Here is a 9427-nt window from a genome sequence, read left to right on the forward strand (position 1 = left end):
TATCATCTTCCTATTCTTTTGGATACTATTAGCCACATTCCTAAAGGAGAAAAGCCATTCATATTTGAAATGATGTGGTTTACACATGAGGATTGTCATAAAGTGGCACAGGAGGCTTGGAACATTCCTTGTTTTGGATCGATTGGGCACAAAATGGGCCAAAAAGTTAAAAGTTGTAAGGAGAAGTTTAAGAATTGGAATCAAAATTGATTTGGGAACGTGAACCAAAAAATTCAGCAATATATTAAGGAGTTGGAGATGCTCCAAGATTCCAATCCCTCATATGCAAATCAGAAAAGGGAGGAGGAATTACAAGGTCTCTTGAAGCAACAAATGGAAAATGAGGAAATTATGTGGCTCCAAAAATCCAAACTTCATTGGGCAAAAGAAGGAGATCGCAATACTCAGTTTTTCCACTCCTCTACAATCAGAAAAAGGAGAAGAAACCATATCCTTAAATTAAAAATTGGAGGCGATAGATGGTCAGAATCGGAAAATGAGGTAAAGGAGGAAATACATAAAAGGTACAAAGACATCTTTAGCTCAAAAGGTATTGATGATGAGGGGTTGTTACTTGCTCTGTTGGCAGTCCCTACAAAAGTGAATGACCAGATGAATGAAAAGCTTTGCCAAACTCAAGATGAAGCTGAGATTAAAACTGCTTTATGGGGCTTGTCACCCTTGAAGAGCCCAGGACTGGATGGACTTCCCCCAGGTTTATATCAAAAACTTTAACCTCTAGTCAAAAATGATATTTGCCTCTTTACTCAAGATTTCTTCATATACGGTAAATTGCATGAATCAACCAACATTACTTATTTATGTCTAATTCCAAAAGTCGGTCAACCAAAACTGGTGGATCACTTTAGGTACCTTGATGATATTATTTCCCCACCCCAATCAGCTTTTATTCCTAACAGACTCTTCTTAGATAATGTTCTTATTGCTCACGAGGCTTTCCACTACATCAAGCACAAGTCTAGAGGAAAAAAGAGGTTGATGGCAATGAAATTAGACATGAAGAAGGCATATGATATGATGGAATGGCGCTTTGTGGAGAATATCATGATGGCTCTTGGCTTTGGCGATAAATGGGTTCATATGATAATGCAAATCATCACCACAGTTTCATATCAGATCTTGGTTAATGGAGTTCCTCAAGAGGTCACCAAACCCTCTAAAGGAATTAGGCAGGGTGACCCACTATCCCTAGCTATTTTTGTGTTATGTACTTAGGCTTTATCAGCCATGCTGAGTGAAGCAGGTCTTACGGGTTTGGTCCAAGGGATCAAGGTGAGAAACAGGTTTGAATCCCTATCCCATTTACTATTTGCAGATGATTGCATCATCTTCTCTGAAATGTGACTAGAAGAGATTCACAATTTGAAAGCCTGCATAGAGTTCTACTGTAATGCAAGTGGACAGAGCACAAACTATGAGAAGTCATGTCTAACTTTTAGCCCAAATACCCCCACAAAAATTAAGAGGTGGTTCTCCCATATATTAAAGATCAAATACAGGAATGGTCCAAAAAAGTATTAGGGGTTCCAGTTGAGTTTGGAGCAGTGAAGAAGGATCTCTTTAAGGATATTCAGGACAAGACTTCTAACAAGATGCAAGGGTGAAAGAAAAAGCTTCTATCATATGCAGGTAAGGAAATCTTGATCAAATCAGTAGCTCTTTCATATAATTCTTATGTTGCTTCTCACTTTAAATTTCCAAACTCGCATCATAAGAAAATCAAGCAAGCTGTGACCCATTTCTATTGGGGTGGAGCTGAGAAAAATGATAAAATGTGCTGGATTTCTTGGGAGAAACTATGTAAGTCAAAGGACCAAGGTGCATTGGAGTTTCGGGATCTAGAGATACAAAATAAAGCTCTCTTAACTAAACTAGCGTGGAGACTCTGGGCTTACCCAAATTCTTATTGGGCCCAATTTTATAAGAGACTTTATTTTCCAACATGTGATTTTCTCGAAGTAGGGCCAAGTTCAAACAATTCATGGGCATGGAAAGGCATCTTAGAAAGGAAAAAACATCTTATGGAAGGGCTCAACTGGAAATTAGGTAAGGGAGACAAAACAGATGTGTGGAGCGATAAGTGGATTTTATCTTCACCTAAACACAAAATAAAGCATCCGGAAATTCAAAGTGGTCAATTGAAATGGGTAGTTGACTTGATTGAACCAAACATTCAAAAGTTGAAAACTGAATTAGTCCAAGCTTCGTTTCACCCGGATGATGTGAAAACTATTCTGAATGCCTTTTTCCTAAGGACACACAAGTATGGGGCCATACTACTAATGGCACCTTCACATCCAAATCAGCTTATCATTTTATTAGTAATCATAGAGAGGAACCTAATTCGGACATGATAACGGTGAGTAGAGATGTGTGGAGGAACATATGGAAGTGTGATGCAAAACCAAAGACCCGAAACTTCCTATGGAGAGCATGTGCTAGAGGACTACCTTCAAGATAAGGGTTAGTCAAAAGGCAACTGAAGATAGATCCAATGTGTTTGAGATGTGGGGAGAGCATGGAAACCGTAGACCATACTATTCTAGATTGCCCATTTGCAAGGGTGGTGTGGGCAATCTCCTCCCTTGGATACCATCCTCCTCTAAGTCCAAAGGTCCATAAATTCATAGAGCATTGGAAGAAAATGGGGCTGGAAGGCAAGGAAGGTAAAAGATTGGAAGGATTAGCAGCTTACATATGTTGGGAAATATGGTTAGCTAGAAACAAGTTAATGTTTGAAGGCCATATGAGTTCTCCACAAGAAGTAGTGCACAAAGCAAGCAAGAAGTGGGCGGTTCAAGTACAAGCAAGGGAGAGGAAGATTGTTTCGGAAATTCATATGGTGAAAACCGCGGTAATTCATCCTACAAAATGGATTCCACTTGAAGACAGATACATCAAGATTAATACATATGCAAGCTTGAAAAAGAACACATCAAGTGTTGGTTTTGTATTTAGGGACCACAATGGGTACCCACTGACAGCAGTATCAGATCCCATCCCATTTGAAGCGGTGCTGCTGGGGGAAGCAATGGCGGTTAGAGAGGCCCTACTACAAGCTTTATCTAAAGACCTTCAATTTATCACATTAGAGACTAACAATTTGGAGCTCTCTAATATCTTGAATCAGCTTTCCAATCCCCCCCCCCCACTAAGTGTGGATGGAGTAATTGGAGATATTTTATCTCTAAAATGTTGTATCTCTAGTTGTTTATTTTCCTTTATTGCTAGATGTGGTAACAATGTAGCTGACCAGCTGACGAGGAAGGCGTAATTTCCACTCCCGGCTTAGAGATTTTTGTATGTCTGAGGCCAAGTGTTTTTCTTGTGTTGAATGAAAATAAATTTACCAAAAAAAAAAAAAATCAAAAATCAAAAATTTATTTTTTTAGGACATGGTGATCAACATAATAATAAAATAATCTAACTTTTAGTCTCTTTGTTGTTCTTTGCAACCCCCTCTTTCAAAAAATTTCCTTGATCTATTGATTTGAAGAAAAAGAAATACGTAATAAGATGGTTTTAAAAACAAAAATTAAACAATTTTTTTTATTTACCAAATCTGTATTTTAGTGCTAATTGTTCTCACACAACAAATATTTTAATCTAAACTACTTGAAATATATTTCTAGTAAACTCTCTTCTTCTTTTTTCTTTTTTTTCTCTTTTTTTTGGTTAGATTAGTATACCTTTTTTTATATGAAAATTTTAGTTATTATTTATGTCGTGTTTAGAGAACTTTCTTCTTCTTTTTTTTATTTACTTCTAAAAAGTTACTTACCAACCATCTAAAATTAATTATGAAAACTTAACTAGTATTTTTTGTGCTCTTTCAAATTTCTTGTTTCTTTAAATAGATCATAGAAAGAAGATTCTTTAATGAAGATGTCATGGGTTCGACTTTGCCTAATAGTTCCCGCTTCCTAATTTAAAGAGTTCTAAAAGAACTTTTTCCAATGAACTTACTACTATTATATTGATAGTATCTAATTGATAAATTAAATTAAAAAAATAAAAAGAATATAAAGGCATTTTGATCATAAAAATGACTATGAAACATTTTGATCATTAATAATGTGCCTTAGATGATCTATTCTTAATATTATAAAAGAGATAAATGCAAAATGTCAAAATTTTCAATTAAAAACGACTTGAGTCAAACCTTATGAGGTATAAATGAAAATTACCCAAAGAATAATGAAAATGCATATTTCCAATCAAGTCCTTGATACCTTAAGATAAAATGTGGTATCCCTTACCAAAAAAAAATGTGGTATCCAAGTTTTGCCAACCCAAACAAATAAAATCACCACACTAATAGACATTAAGACTACACCCCCAAGAGAAGAATTACATAAACTAATCATATTCAACATTCAAACTAAATTTAAACATCTATGGCTCACACACAATTTCAAAACTTATTTAACTAAATTTCTTGTTTGGGTGTCTTGTATTTTACAGATCCATATAATTATAATTGGGTTATATTTGTAATTAAATCAGGGTTATGCGCCAAGTAGTTGTATTGATTTAAAATTGTAATTATAAGGGAGTGAGGGTTTTTAGGCTTCCTTATGAATAAATAGTCTTTAAGATAACTTATGCAAATTAATCCTTGTAAGAGATTAGGCATCACATTCTTAAATTAAAATTGGGGATAAGCAAAGGGTAGTATTTTGTAACGTATAAGAGTGGTGTGAGGTATTATAAAGTAGTAGAATCTTTTTCTTTCCTGTGGACGTAGGCAACTTTTTTCTAAACCCAATCAAATTCCTCGTGTGAGTTTTACTTGTATTTCTTCTTTGCTCATGTTTGTGCATCTGTATCCTCAACAAATGGTATCAGAACAAGGTTTGGTAGATCATCACTAGAGATGTGTGACGATTAAAGAAGGAAGAACGGTGCTAGAGAAGGCTTCAATAGATTGTTTGTAGGTATGATTATGTAATTTAGAGATCGGGAAGTTTTCTATCTTTTTTTTTTTTTTTTTTTCTTATGATTGTTTAGATCAAAGATTAAGATTTGAGGAGAAAAGGAAAGGACAATCTTGGTTTAAGATCATGGAGAGATGATCCAATAAATCTCTTTGGTTCGTATGGGTGAAGATTGTACGGACGGCAGTTGGAGGTTGATCGTCGAAAAAGGAAAAAAGAGGTTTCTTGATAGCTTGTGATGAGATCATGAAGGAGAAGGAATGGCCGTTTATAAGTTCAGTCGGTTTTCTACCCCAAAAAAAAAAAGGTCAACCGTTTTGCTGTTTGAAGTTTTCTTTTTTTTTTTTTTTTTTTTTTTTTTTTTTTTTTTTTTTTTTTTTTTTTCTCTTCTCAAACAGCTTTGATGTAATGATCACAAAAAAGAAGAAGATGATGAAAAGAAGGATTCCTTGGGTTGGAGAAGCAAGATTGAAAAAGGGGTTTTTTGTTTTTTATTATCATATCGTTATGGTATAGATTGTTTCAATAGGATTTTGTATAGAATTATGTGTTCCTAGGGCTTTTGGACATTTCAAACTCAATGAAAATGACTATGTTGGTATTGATATTGTGGGTTTTTACAGAGATCAATGATCAAGTTCTTTAGGTTGATGACAGGTAACAAGGGCACAAATCGGGTTGGTATTGATCTTGTGGATTTGTATGGAGATCAACGGTTAGGTTCTTAGGTTGATTTATGGGTATGAAAGCCACAGATCAAGTAAATTGTACAGGCTTATAGAGTGTGGAAATAGGTGGAGCTCTAGTTAGAAATCTAGCAAAGGTGTAGGTAGGCAAAATTTGTGGGTTATTTAGGTTCTGAACAAAAGCAATTCTAGAAGGAAGTAGGTTTTGCTTCAGACTTGATGACACGGGGATATCTCAAAGTCGGCTGCATTAGGAGAGGTGGAGCCATGTCATGTAGTAAGCTATGTTGAGCTGTACAAGACATCCAAAACGTGGGGGTGTACGTCATGCTAGATTAGGCGTTGGCCATCAAGAATTGCATCCCTAGAGAGAATGTGGGCCATGCAGTAATATGTGGCAAATATAGAAAGAAAGGTGATTTTAGAGAGATATCATCAATGATTTTCTTCAAGGTGGTTTGCAGAATTCAAGCCAAGGTGGAATTGTTGGTTTTAGATATCTTATATTCTACAAATCCATATAATTATAATTGGATTGTATTTGTAATTGGATCAAAGTTTTGGACCAAGTACTTGTATTAGGTTAAAATTGTAATTATTAGGGGATTAGGATTTTAGGTTTCCTTATAAACAGCCTTTGTGGGATAACTTATGCAAATTAATCATTGTAGGGGATTGGGAAACCCATACCTGGATTGGGATTGGGGGTAAACAAATAATAGCACTTTGTGAGGTGTGAGAGTGGTATGAGGTTTTTCTGAAATAGTGGAATCCATTTCTCTCTAGTGGATATAAACAAGATTTTGCCGACCCACATTAAATTCCTTGTGTGAGTTTTCCTTGTATTTCTTCTCCATTCGTGTTTGTGAATGAGTATCCTCAACACTTCCATGTCTTGAAAAAGATACACCTCACTCACCATAACCCATTAGCTAAGTGTGGTTTAAAATCAAGGCTAGGAAGGCTCGGGTGGTGCTGGGCCGAGGCCATGACTAACACAACCCAGCTCTGACCCAAGGTTTATATTTATCAATCCTAGCCCACTCTCAAGGTTGAAAAAAACCAGCCCAAACCCTATTTGAACTCAGAACGAGCCAAGGCGGGTTTGAATCATGAGAGCCAAATTTGTAGCCCTATTTTGAACCTATCTCAAAATGGATTCCCAATTATTGTGTCTAAATACAACTCGATCCAATAAATAAATAAAACAGAATAAAACTTAATAAATAAATACATTCTTATATAGTTGCATCATCAAGATACAAACCTTTTACCCTACCCAATTAGTTGTAGTTGTTTATCCATATTGAAGGAACTAGAAGAGCTAGGGGTAGACCTAAGATAACCTTAGGAGAAGTGGTGAGAAATGATATGTATAGCTTAGGCCTTGTATCTAGCATGGCCTCGAACAGAACTGATTGGAGGGCAAGAATCCATGTAGCCGACCCTATTTAGTTGGGACAAGGCTTATTGTTGTTGTTTTGGACGTTTTCTGATGCTTTGCTTTGCCATTTGGCAACTATATGGAATGGAATTGAGCACTTTAAGGACAATACAACTATGAACATCATTGCTTTTCTTGCATAAAATTTATAGGGCTGCTCTCTCTCTCTCTCTCTCTCACACAGAATTAACGAACAGGAACCTCATCAGGAGCCAATACAAGACCCCTGATACAGAGGGTTCCACGACTGATGAGAGACACCGAAAAGAACAAGCATAACTATGATCCAAGACTGGTCTCCATTGGTCCATATCACTATGGTGACTCAAAGCTTGTGCTTGGACGTGACCTCAAGATTAAGCTAGTGAAACAATTCTCCTCCTGGGTGATGGTAAAGGAGAACTCGAGCAAATGGACAAGCCTTGAAGCTTATTCTGACTCACTGGAATTCAAAAACATAGCCCGCAAAGCCAGAAACTGTTATGCCTGGGATCCGCAATTAAATGAGTTCTGGAATGAGGAAGAATTCAAGGGCTTGATGTTCTTGGATGGATGCTTTGTGTTGTATTTCATTCACTGCATTATGAACGAGTCTGCCACTAAGGACGTGAAGATCAAGAATGATCACAAATCAATCATAATAATGGACTTGTTCTTGCTCGAGAATCAACTCCCATTCATGGTTCTCCAAGCATTGGTAAATGCATTCATGTCCACCCAACAATTTGAAAATGATATCAAGGAGTTCATCAAACTGCAGACTGTAGCCAAAGGTAGACCAGCAAGGATGGCAAGTTTGCATGAACAAATTCATACAGCCTTTGAAAATATCCTCAAATTCATTGAAAAATTTTACAAAAAGTTTCTGGATTGTTTCAAGAAAGACAGCTCCACAGACAAATATGAACATCGCCCTCCTCCTCCACCTCCTCCTCCTTTTCATCTCTTAGACTTTCTCCGGAATGAATTCCTGATAGGTCCAGAGGAAACAGATACAGAAGGTAATTACGTGATGGAATGGCAGTCGTTCCGTTCAGTGGAAGAGCTGAGTGCTGCGGGGATCAGTTGCAGGACCAGTGGTTCATCTTCTGTCAAGTGAATCCAATTCAAACTACATGAAAATAAATTGTTTGGAACACTATTTCTTCCTGCCATTTCCATTGATGACTGCTTCAAGACCAAATGGTTAAACTTAGCAGCCTATGAAGCATGCCCAGATTTCTTTAATGATGGCGATATCACTTCCTTCCTATGCTTAATTGATTCACTCATCGATCGGCCTGAAGATGTGAAAGAGCTCCGAGAGCGAGGTGTACTTCAAAATTGTCTTGGCAGTGACCAACATGTAGCTGAGCTTGTCAATGATCTTGGATCTAATTTGACACCAAACCCTCATAAGTATGTACAAGTTAAGCAAGCCATTCAGAAACATTTTGAAAAAGGAACCGCCATCTGGTTTGCTGAAGTTCTGCACCTAGTTCTCAGTTCTCCCTGGACTTCTATAGCCTTCACAGGTGCACTTGTTGGCCTCATTCTAACCGCTATCCAGACCTACTATGCAATGGACCAAGCCAAAACTCATAACACTTACCCACCACCACCATCACCTTATCGATAAATTGCTGCTCTTTCTCCTGTACTTGGTGTGTATCCAATAAATGCTATTCTGGGATCAGAAAGACCTTTGTGCTATATCATGTGGTCACAAGTTCTGATCTTTGTTCTGATTATAAGCAAAACTGCAAAAGTAAGCATTTATCTATACAATTTGGAAGTTGGCTAATTGTCTATTTTTCTCTGTTTATGTTAATGGGTGACTAATGTTTCCTGAACTTTAAAAGTTAAAGATTTAAGGGAAAAAAGGTAAGGCTGCCAAAATTAATTCATATGGGTGATCGAGTGACTATTGTATCAAGATTTGTAGATCAAGTCAAACACTTGTCATTTTCACCTCATCTGATGATTAGGGAGACAACTTCATCTGATCTTATCAACAGTTGGAGATCAAGCGGACAGAGTAGAACTCATTTAACTAGTGATATCAAAGTAACTGCAAGCGTAGTTTTATAAATGTTTACAATATAAAGTGTGATCAAACGATAGAAAGACGATGGAAATATTACCAAAGAAGAAATATTATACCAAAGAAAACCCAGAAAATAAACCAGAAATGCAGAGAGTCTTGCCTAAGGATTTCCATTTTATCTGTAAACCTTTATCAACCAAGCCATCAACCAAACCAAACTGCTTGAGATATACACTGACCAGACGACCAAGTAGCTTCTTTCTTCTTTCCTGCAACTTCAGTTTATTATTTTTCATTTACTTGGAAACACTAG

The 9427-nt window shown here is 36.7% G+C and overlaps 1 pseudogene; it reads left to right on the top strand.

The window, feature by feature from the left end:
* The first annotated feature begins 258 nt into the window (after positions 1-258).
* On the top strand, positions 259-8707 carry LOC148999325 (UPF0481 protein At3g47200-like; annotated as a pseudogene).
* Positions 8708-9427: the final 720 nt, after the last annotated feature.

The sequence above is a fragment of the Hakea prostrata genome, unplaced genomic scaffold, assembly GCF_041222555.1.
Source record: "Hakea prostrata isolate BN-2017 unplaced genomic scaffold, UWA_Hpros_2 contig_15, whole genome shotgun sequence".
Taxonomy (NCBI): Eukaryota; Viridiplantae; Streptophyta; class Magnoliopsida; order Proteales; family Proteaceae; genus Hakea; species Hakea prostrata.